Genomic DNA, 11,474 nt, shown 5'->3' on the forward strand with positions numbered 1-11,474 from the left:
TGGAGTCTCCTTCTCTGGAGATATTCAAAAGCCGCCTGGATGCAATCCTGTGCAACGTGCTCTAGGTGACCCTGCTTGAGCAGGGGGGTTGGACTAGATGATCTCCAGAGGTCCCTTCCAACCTCAGCGATTCTGTGATTCTGTGATTCTGTGACCTGTATTCTGCGAAGATGGATGTTCAAGCTTTTAGGAACTTATGCTTTTAATATCCTGATTCTACCCCAAATCCAGTTTATTTCAATTATCAGTGTAGCCCCTTGTAATTCTCTGCTTACATTTCCAAGGAATGATCTATATTGCCAGGCTCATGTTCACGTTTTGCAGCCTTTGCCTGCATTCTCTTCCCATTGAAAACATAATGACGTTTTTTCTGGATGTAAGTGCAGTGCTGGGCCACTGCGCTATAATACACTGTAAGGTGTATTTGTACAGGATTCCCTTCTTATCTCTACCAAAAACTAACAAGGCAGTGTCTGTCCTCAGCAATGGTCATGTACTGCTGTTGCATCCCATGGGGTTGCTTAGGTGTGCCGGACTAGGCAGACTTTTAAAAGCCCAGGCATGCCTCAACCCATAAGTGCAGATTGTTCACACCGAGTCCCTATAGTGAATTCCACAGGCCAGTAAAGGCAACATCTCACTTCTTCATACCAGTTTACAGTCCTGTTGTATTAATGCTTCACATAACGCTGGCCTAGCTATCTTGCTCACACTGAAGGAGTGACCAAGGACCTCCGCTGTGAGACTTTAAAATACACACCGGCATGCCTCATGCATTGCTGCGTGGAAGGCAAGTTTCAGAGGGCAAGGGCACAAAGCCCCAAGACACTATTTCTGTGAAAAGCTTCCCTCGCAAAGAAAAGTCTTGCACAAGCTATGTGATCATTATGTTTCCCAGCTAGAGAGAGTGTTCAAGGAAGAAGAGACCTCCCGAGTTACCAATATATGAGCTGTCTAAAACTTGAATGCACATCTATCACAAGCTGGCATGTGCACTGGACGTACAGCTGCTGGGTCACAATTCAATCCATGGTCTGCGTACAGCATGGGAAAATGAGGTCTTCAGCTTGCCTGTAAAAGTTTGAGATGGAAAACACTTGCTTGGTTGTAAAGACTCTTTGCAAGGCAGAACACTGTCATGACCAAGAGCAAAGGGAGCAAGCAAAAAGCTCGTATTATCTTTTCTTGGATGGTTTTCCTCCTGCTTCTCTCTATGTTTCTCTGGAACATGCTCACAAAACCACACCCTGGCTAAAATACATCCATCTTCCCTCGCACACGTCAACCTCCTACTTGGAAAGTTGTTGTTTTAGCTACCTGAATCCGTAATGAAATCTAGTTCTTCCTTACAACTATCTGAAAAAAAGACTAATGATTATCCTTACTCTATAATACTATGTTAACTTCCCATACTCTATTTCGGAGTTGTGCTCAAAACTAAGCTAATGACTTGGCCTAATCAGCAGTACATAGGATATTAGGAAAGATCTTAGCATATTAATTTTTTTAGAAAGATCTACTAGAATTTTCTCTGGAAATAGTTTCTACTTCATCCAACAGCTAAGTAGGGAGAGATTATTGTTAAGAGTGTTTCTCCAGGACAGCTGATGGTGTGCAGTGGATTTGTTGATGTCTTGTACTTGGTCCAGTAATTAGATTTGTACTTTGTAAATGTGATGTGACTGTGGCTGTGGGAGAGATGGTCATAAAAGCTGTATTTTGCATTGGTGTGATGCATTTGAATCTTAGGTACTGTCCACCATTTTGTAAATGAAGCATAAAATTTTCATGGTCTTCTTAATGCCTGCACACTGCTTTGAACTTATAAAGTTCCATGTAAGCCAACAAGTAGTAAGTCACTACTGCATATCATTTTGAAAAAATAATAATCAAATTATTTACTATGCTTTTACGATTCAGCCAGAGTGTATCGTAGACTATTTACAATGCACTGGAACATGGGACTGTCTCCGATAGAATTGCATGTTATATATTAAGCAAATGTGATTAAAATCCATATATAGTGTATTGGGCACTATAATAAGTAAGATATGTTAATGGCATACACAAATGCCATGAGATGGCAGGGTGTCCTGCCAGTTCTCATTTATGTTAAAGTGACTCTCAACTACCTCTCGGCTCCTTTGGGGTTCCAAAGATGGATCTTTATCTAATGTGTTTCAGCAGTAAAACAACCTCACCTGACAGCCAGAGTTGCTCTGTGAAACAGGGTTGTGGAGAAAGCTCCTACTTCAGTTGTTCTCAAGGGGAGCCTGTTACGCTGTAATAGTTTCAAGTCTGGTGGCTGGATATGTGAGGTATTGGTATCACTAACAGTGGTCTTTTAGCTCATCACTTTGCAAGGCAGCATTGTATGGCACACATAAGACAAGACGGAATTAAAAAAATTAAATCACTGTTGTCATAATAAAATCCTGGCTAGTTCTTAGTTTGCAATAAAAGAAAGCAGCTGCTCTTGCAAAATTGCAGTGCATGTCACTCCCATGGACTATAGAGGGAATTTGCAGTTGGGAGAAAAGACTGCCAGATCTCACAGAATACAATTTTCTTCTTCTTTTGATTTCAGGGGATTTCGGATTAGGCTCTTTCTTACTTTGTTACTCAGACCTGCAATATGATACAGAGGTTGCCTTTAGAGACCCCACTGACTAGCAGTTTCTGTCATTGGCTGTATTACTCTGCATGAAAAGTTTACAAATTTTAGCCTGGTTTGTGGGAGAGGTGAAAAAGTCATTTCTGCCTCACTGCCTATGTGACAGACATAATGCCATGGTGTGCTTCTAAATCAGGAATATCAGGTAGAGTTTTGCTGTCGATTTACCTGGGAAGCAAGGCAGGACTTAGTCTCTACAAGTTTCTGAGATGTCAGACACCAGAACAGTGACTGAAGGAGACCCCATTCTCTAATACCTGGCCAAGCGTACAGGGGAGAGTGGGGTTGTCCCTGAAAATCTGTAGCAATATGCACTTAACCTGGTTCTCTGTGAAATGGAGAAAGAATGTAATGCTGTTCAGTATTTAACGTGATCATTTCCTAACAGAATAGTGATAACATTTATAACAATAACCAACCTGAAGAACAGAAGTGGCTCACAGGTAGCTGCCCTGTTTTCCTTTTTCTCCTGAGATACACCTCATTAAATCATGCACAAATACTCACATACACAGAAAGTAGTGGTTCAACATCAATAAATAATACAGAACTCTAAAAACAGACAAAGTGAATGTGCTGTGTTACAAGTCCACAAATATTATTTACTACTGTTAAAAGGGCATTGTGAAATTTCTAATTTGTTAAGAACCCCTTTATACCAAAACAGAGTATTTCTGTCTTCCTTAACTTATACAAGCGCCCATCACACAATAGGTTGGATATAAATGAGTGTGTCAGGAACAGTTTTTTCATTTGCTGATCAATATTCACCACAAAACACCTCACTGCAGCAGTCCACAATGTTTGATCCCAAATCATCCAGGCAGACTGAAGGAGGCTTCTGGGGATGGGGAAGGTTAAGAAACTTGGGACTTGATAAAAGTAGCTGAATGACATTAATTGGATGAGTAGTCCCAGTGATCTTAACTGTGCTACTTGTGGAGGCCAACATATTAATGTGCATGCATGCATATTGTACCAAGCACTGAGATGCTAATGGAGACAAAGGAGAAGCAAATTTCAGAGCAGGGATTGCCCTTTTCTTCAACATTTACATAGAAGGACTGACAATCAGCAAAGGCAGCCCAGCTATTCCAAATGTAACTATGGCTTGCAAGACAAGGAATGATATTTTAGGTAGTCAGAAGCCTGACTTCATATATGCACGATGCCTTAAAGATTCAGGTTTTGTGAGCACCTGAAAATTAAAAAAAGAAGAAAAAATCCCAAACTATACAGTATTTTATTGTCTAATGCATCCCTTTATCTTGTACTCCTAGAAAGCAGGTCAACCACATTCTGGATTTACAGTAGCTCTTAGGTGGTTTTCAAGGATATATCCACAAAAAAATGTACTGCAGTAATCCAATACAGGCTCAGAAAGACTAAGTGATTAGTGGAAGAGTTATAACTGCTTTATTGAGTATCATAAAAAAAAATTCATTTACCATTACCAGTCAGAAACTGAGGGAGACTGGATAAGCCAGTATAGTTATTTACTGCTGTATCCTAACTTTATTAATTGTGCAGCACTGCAAATATACATACCATGTATACATAAATATACATAACAATACACATCTGTTTAGAATTCATATCAATTATAACAGTAGGCATATACATATTTATCATGTTCAATACAACATAAGATCTTCATTCATCAACTGCTTGTTTATTGAAAAACAGAGTCAGAAACAGTTTATTACTGATAGATTGAAGAGATGATTGATTTTTCTGTGTTTAGGGCTTACTAGTTGAAGAGTCAGCTGTAAGTATTCCCCAATAATCATTTGGACTTCGTCAAACATTTCAAGAAAGATCTTGTCTTTTTCATTATGGCCAGTGCATTGCACCCTTTGAAAATAAGATTATTTTTATCTCTACAAAGTCACAGTTGCCACCTTTCTCTTCACAGATCTAATTGGTACCCCAGTCTCTCAACTGCCATGATGACCTGATGTGAGCAGTGAGGGGAAAGAGCCCTTAACTTTGCCAAATTGCTGCTCCCGATTGCAATGGAGGTTTTGTCCATATAAAGAGAAGAATCAGTGTATCAGCACAGGTGAGAAAATGGAAGTGCTAAACAGACATGAACTCTAATTAGAAACTCTTCCAGCAGTATTATCTCTTGTATTTCTGCAGAAACCTCTGAGGATAAGAATGGTTTTTGGTTTAGAAGCACTGTACTATAGGTGCATACAATTTGCACGTTGTTAGCAATTCCCTGGTTTCTGCAGTATAGCCAGAATATTAGGAGGACCTTTTCATCCTCTCTTATCKACTCTGGGCTATCTCCTGTTACATCTCACTTCTACTAAATAGATCTGAAGCAGAGATTTTGTGTAGAAAGAGCCATTTCCACTAGTCTCTGTGTTGCTGCTGTTGTACATATAGGTGTATACTGTTTTTGTTCACCCCTTTCTCAAAGATGTTCTCGATGGGGAGTAGAAGGGCATAGCTACCAGTAAGATATATCATGTGAAATGGGGTTAAGAACATATCTATTCCTTGTTCACTGTCATGTATTAGAGCAATGAACTTATTTCCTTCACTTTCCATGTCCCAGTGTGCCAGCCCTTTACTCCGCTCAGTCAATCATCTCATCAGTATTTCTGTCTTTATAGAGACAGAGTCTTATGTCTCTCTGGCAATGTTTTAACAAGTAGTGTGCCATCACCTTGCTAAGAATAGCTGAGGATTTAACAGGTTTCTTCCCCTCAGCTGGGAGGAATTCTGCCTTTTACCTGATTAACACTGAAATTTGTCTTTAACTGTCAAGATTAAAGGAGAAACACAGAACGGCACAGCCACCTGCATCCTTTTCAGCAGTGCTGGCTGAGCCTGCTAAAGTCTCCCGCGGGTGACTGGGACGCAGAGGTGAGCACAGCAGCTCTGACAGCCGCATGCAGCAATCAGGCTGTGTTCTCTTCCGCTTCTTTATAGCAGCTTGCCTAGCTGCCATTGCTTGTCCGAGCAAAAGCGGAGCAGACTGCCCCTTCCACMTGTCCTGTTCCTGCTGGGGATCAAAGAGGCTGGTACCAGCAGTACAATAGCCTAGAGCAACCTCCTGTCACCTCCCCTCTAAGGTATCCTGTACTGACCCACCAAAGTCAAGCCAGAGAAGTTTCAGGTGCATTCATTTTCAGCTATGGCAAATGAGTAATTAACGGAAATTAAATGGCCAGTTGGTAACGTTCCCTTTAGATTATGCCTTGTCACTATCCAATGCTATGCAAAATCCCATGCAGATAACAGGAATATTCTTATCTCCCCATGATGTCATGATAAGCCATCAATTGTCTCTGCTGCTCCTGCAATATATTTCTCTATTAAATATCTTAATATTTTTAAGGTCTTTGCTGGCAACTGCACACTTATTCATATCTGCAGAGCTATATAAAATGTCCTGGCATCCAGGACACCCGATTCCTTGCCACCAAGTGTCCTTGCTGCGTGTCCATCCTGTCAATGCGGACTCACTGCAGAAGGCAGTAGGTCAGACAGCTTTATCCCCCTTACAAGGACAACCTCTCTTTCCAGTGGCTCTGCATATCCTTCAACATACATAATCTTGAATGAAACTTGCTAGCCACACAGAAAAGTGGAATTGCCACAGTGGAAAAGAATAACACAGTAGACTGAGCTTCCTTCTGCTGATTTATAATAAATAGTTTGATCGGGCCAACAAATAAAATATTTATCTAGTTTTTATTTATTAGTTATTAATTGCATTAGAGAATGCAAAGTGAAGGTTGTTTTGTGGACATTAAGAAATTAAAAGCCACTTTGGAAGCAATGTTAGTCAAAGTATGAAGAATGATCTTCTAAAGGACAGTTTCGGGTAAGCAAAATTTCTTGGCAGAAATGCCTCGTTCTTTTATATTAATTTGGAGGAAGACAGAAGTTTTTCACCCTTCTGAATATTAGTCCAAGTAACTGATCATATCAATCTTCACTCTTTCAAATACTGCTTACGCTTGAATAGATTACAGGCAGAATTTGCATTTTCTTCATTTGCCTTTAAACATGGATAATAAGAGCTTACTCCAGTATTTAAACTTTCCCAAGTACATATTAGATCGTTAGCCAAAGGTGCATAGCTATCATTCTCCTCCAGTGGGTGAAGCTGAGGCCCAGAGAAGTGAAGTCCTGTGTCTAAGGTCATCTCGTCTATCGGTGATGGAGCTAAGAATAAACTGCTGAATCTTAGCAGAGCTTTTTGGTTACAAGCCCTTCCTGCTTGTTCCTTATGTTCCCTATGGGAAAGTCATTGTGGACTTGTCGACTGGTATATTTAAAAGTACTTGGATCATTTACAGGCACAAATTCTGCTTTTCTTTGAGGTCTGGTGATACAGTTTCACTGCTAGTTGAGGGGGCAGAAGCAGTCTTAATGTGGTTGCCTGGATAAGGGTAAATTGCTTTGCATGGAATTGTGACTTGCTTTGGCTAGACTGCTCCCAGAATTAGAGCAGGTTATTGATAACACTCTTGGATATGTGTATGCTGCACATCTGTGTGCAATAAAGACATAATCTGAGTCACTTAGATTTACAAAAAATGTTTAAGTTCCTATTTTGGTTCCTAGACATCTACGCTCTCTTGTGTTTTTTGTAGTATTCATTAAAACTTAGCATTTTTATGAATCCCCGGATGTGCTTATTTTCCTTTTTAGGTAATACAGACCTTGTGAATCTGGCACTTGGACACTAAAAACGCACAGCCTTTCAGTTCAAAGCTTCATCTTATTTGGGTGTCAGCATTTTGGTGAGGAATTTCCAGTGGTATACAACTGAGAGATCACCACTATGAACTACAGCTTCTGTAGCCTTGAAATTAAAAGAAGTAGTGAGGATGAGGAATGAGGAAGTTAATGAGGTGAGCAGATAAACATAGRTTAAAGAGGTAGGGTAGGACTGCCATCAGTTAGAGCCCTCAAGTAGCTCTTGGGGAGATGGCCAGGCTCATTCTAAAGCAAGTCAAGGCTGTATCAAGGACCAAGGCATGACAAAAGGTCAAACACAAGCAGAGAAAGCATTGAGCAGCTGCCTGCCTTCACCGCTATGCTGATATTTTTGGGAAGGCTTGTTGCACTAGTCCCTGCTCGGTGGGCTGGATAGTACCATTAGTAGCTGTCTGCTCTGAATGGATCACTGGATCGGTGATTGCATATGATGAGGCTTCATGCATGCAATTCATGCTACATCTCCTGAGTGCAAAATACAGTTTTCCCTGTGTACAAACTATTCCAGCATCAAAAAGGTGAGGTACCTGTATTCATAAACTGTCCATGGGTATCTCAGAGTTGCCCACTTATCACAGCTGGTTGTCTGTTTGTCTGAGAGCAAGAAAGAAGAAAAAAGTTTATGCATTTTGTAGGACGTCAGGAATGTGACTGTAATAAAAATGTTCCCTGCTTGAAATATAACAGCCCTTTCAGTGTAATTTGAATGCCTGCTGTTCATTTAAATTACCCACTGTGTGGGCTCTGTGCTATTATACTGTGCAAACATAAAAGGAATATATAGTATTTGCTCTCCTTTAAAGAAATAAGAAATGCCAAGCTAGCACATTTTTATAAAATCATAATCATGTTTATTTAAGATAATTAGTTCTTAAAATAAAGAAAAACTAAAAGATTATACCACTTATGCAACCTAGTTATACCCTTTTCTCTGCCACTGTTCCTGTACCGCAGGTTATTAACATGCAACAACATGGCTTTGTTTAGAGCATTTAGAGTCCTACAGAGACCTGTACTGTGATTGTGGTTATGAAATTTTTTGTGTAGGCAACAACAAGACATTTGCTAAATCAAAACTCAAGTCTTCTGGACATTTCTCTTCAGTAAAGGTGGTAGAAGTGGATGCAAGAAGGTGTATGACTTTTGGTCATAAGTTCTGGGTCATTTAGAGTATATCTAAAGAACACAGTGTGTTCTGTGCAGTGATACCTGAGTCTGTGCCAAATAAGCTAGCTCTAAAACCAAAAACAGCACAGCCATCTCAGCTCAGCAGTTCTCAAAGTAATTGGCTCTGCTGGAAAGTGTAGTGCAATGCCTTCGATGGCATGATGCTTGTACTTCTGGGACCCGTGCTAGTACCTGCATCCAGTGCTGCATGGCAGTGTAGATATGCCCAAAGAGCCCACACTTGCTACGCAGTGGCGAAAAGGTTAAAAGTTTACATCCGCAGTGCTTTAATGACTGTGCAATGATGCAGACATTTACATTCATGTCAACCTAATGCTGCTGCATTCACATTGAGAGAGTCATTCAAGGACGCAAATGTTGTATCTCAGAACAGAAATTGGCCTGAAGAGCCCACCTAACTAGTAGACAGTTATAACATGATCATTAAAGTAATTCTTGCAGGGTCGGATTCTCCTTGTTTTTACAGGACAGAACTTGGCTAGTAGATTTTCTTTTTTTTGTGGAATAGCACCTACTAAGTAATGGGATTTCTGAGCATAAACTGAAATACCAGCATTCTTGCACAGGATAGCAAAACGTGTGCCTTATTGAGAATTCTCCCATCAGTTTTATAAAATATCCCAAGGCTATCTCAAAGAAGGCTGCTGTTGCTATTGCCCTTTCTAGGGGAGATTTTCTATAAGAGCACAAGTAAGCAGCCTCAAGGCAAATACTCAGTGGGTGAAAGGCAGCCTAGCTTCACTGAAATTAGACTCGAAGATGTGCCAGTTTACAGAGCTGCGAATTTGGCCCTTCCTGGGTAAGTGGCTTCTAAATAAATGAGCCCTCTCCGTTCTGTAACGCGGCTGCATTCCTGGAACAAGGATGAATGCGGGTATATGCTGCCTGAATCAATCGTGCTGGCATAGACAGAGAGAATACACTTGCATTAACTGCTACCACTTCATCATTCTGCAAGTAACACGATCTCACTAAATCTAGCAAATGTTCTCTCCCTGCTAAATTTGCTGACGTTTCACAGATAAACCTGACCGTTCTAATTCATTGCTGTGTGGACATCAAATGTTTCATTTTAGAAAATATTCTCAGTATATTTCAGGAGGAACTATGTTGATGCATGCAAACTGGAAATAGGCAAACAGTTTATTGAATCAAATTTTAGATGGAAATGTAATAGCTAGAAAAGGTTTGCTTAGAGTCAGTTTGCTAACCTGGCCTGGTTAACCACAAAGGACTCTCCCTGGGGAAGGAAGCAACTACAGAAGACAAGGGGGAGAGGAATAGTGGAAAGATCTTGCTGAAGTCCGTTACCTGTCTCTAAGGAAGAGAGAAGCTGTTCAGTTCTTCCCATAGCTTGCATTTCGTTGCAAGAGGCTTTGCAATGAAATGAGGTTTGTTGAGATTCATCTGCTTCATTAAAAATACCTTGATTTCAGTGACCTTTCCAAGGATTATCAGTGAACCTGACAATCTTGGCCATTTCCCCCGGGCAGAGACTTGTGCTTCCAAAGGCCAGAAGCTCCCAGGTGAAGCTGCAAAGTCCAGTTCAAGGCTGGAGGTTCATTTGTGTAAGTAGCAGTGAATATAAGTGTGCAATCTGTTCTTTCAGTGAACCCAAAATTTTACGTCTAAATTCAGTATTGCAGTTCCTTTTTTCCATTGGTTTGGGGTGTGTTCTGAGGTTGCGTGCGTTAGTACTGCTCTTCAAAGTATCAGCATGGCCTTCTGATTGTCACTCAAAGTAATACACAACACAACAGCTAGTCCCTCAGCAACTCCCTTCTGACAAAGGATTATCTGGACATTGTTAGAGTCTTTCCTCCCCAGCCATATCAATAATCTTACATGAAAAATAAATATTAGCCCAATTTTCAGTGACAAATGATGCTAATTAAAGTAGTTGCAGTCTTGGAGACCTTGTCACAGTGCCAGCAGCCAGGGGCTCTGGTACTACTCGTATTTCACCCAGAAAGCCCTCAAACTCAGTTCAGAAGCAAATGATCAGATTTACTGTCAGCAAGGCACGATGCTGCCATCCTCACCCAGAGGAGGTGGTAACCCTGCCAAAGCATCGGCACAAACACCTGTCTCCTGGGCCAATACGAAGATATATTTTTTTTACTGTCTTTCTAGAAATTGATTGAAGTACCTTACAGTGATCAAAACAAGTTAAAAATTGCATGCCAGTCTCAAGACAGCCAGCATCTTTTACCGGATATCCTGCATGTTCACATTGCAGCCTCACCTTACCAGCAGTAGACCCCTTTGTGCTCAGTACCCTCCTCTCCATTACTCACTTTTGGTTAGGACAGTGCACCTTACACCATTCCCCTGGCCTTGTTAGCAGCACATATGAGTTGGCTAAAGAGGTGCATGTTTGAAGTATGGTTCCTAAAAATCCTGCATCAGCCAGTAATTCAGTGAAGCCTTTATGTGATCTGATGTTGCAGTGAGGCCGATAGCCAACAATGTGCCACTACAGAGGTGATAATCTTCACCAGAGGATTTGCCAGTCTCCGCGCTCTTTCCCAGTGGTCTTCAAAAGCCATGAAAACAAGCACTTGAGACACAACTTGTAGCATGAAACCCACCAAACCTCTTGAACCTTCAGAGAGCAGGGTAAGCAGAGCAGATTGCAGGCTTTCCCTCCCAGTCTGTTGATCTGCTTTCCAGGATTACAAACTTTATGCTGATTATGGATGGCTTGCATAATCCCTATGGTTCTGTACAAATGACTTAATGCTTTTCACAGCAGAGAAGAGCTGACCCGGGCAACTGATTGAAGTGCTGTTGCTTCCAGGACAACAGCATTTGATCTGATGGTACAGGCTGCCTGGTTTTGCTAATTATTGCATCCTTTAGACAAGGT

Source organism: Apteryx rowi, unplaced genomic scaffold, assembly GCF_003343035.1.
Source record: "Apteryx rowi isolate R43461 unplaced genomic scaffold, aptRow1 scaffold_598, whole genome shotgun sequence".
Lineage (NCBI taxonomy): Eukaryota > Metazoa > Chordata > Aves > Apterygiformes > Apterygidae > Apteryx > Apteryx rowi.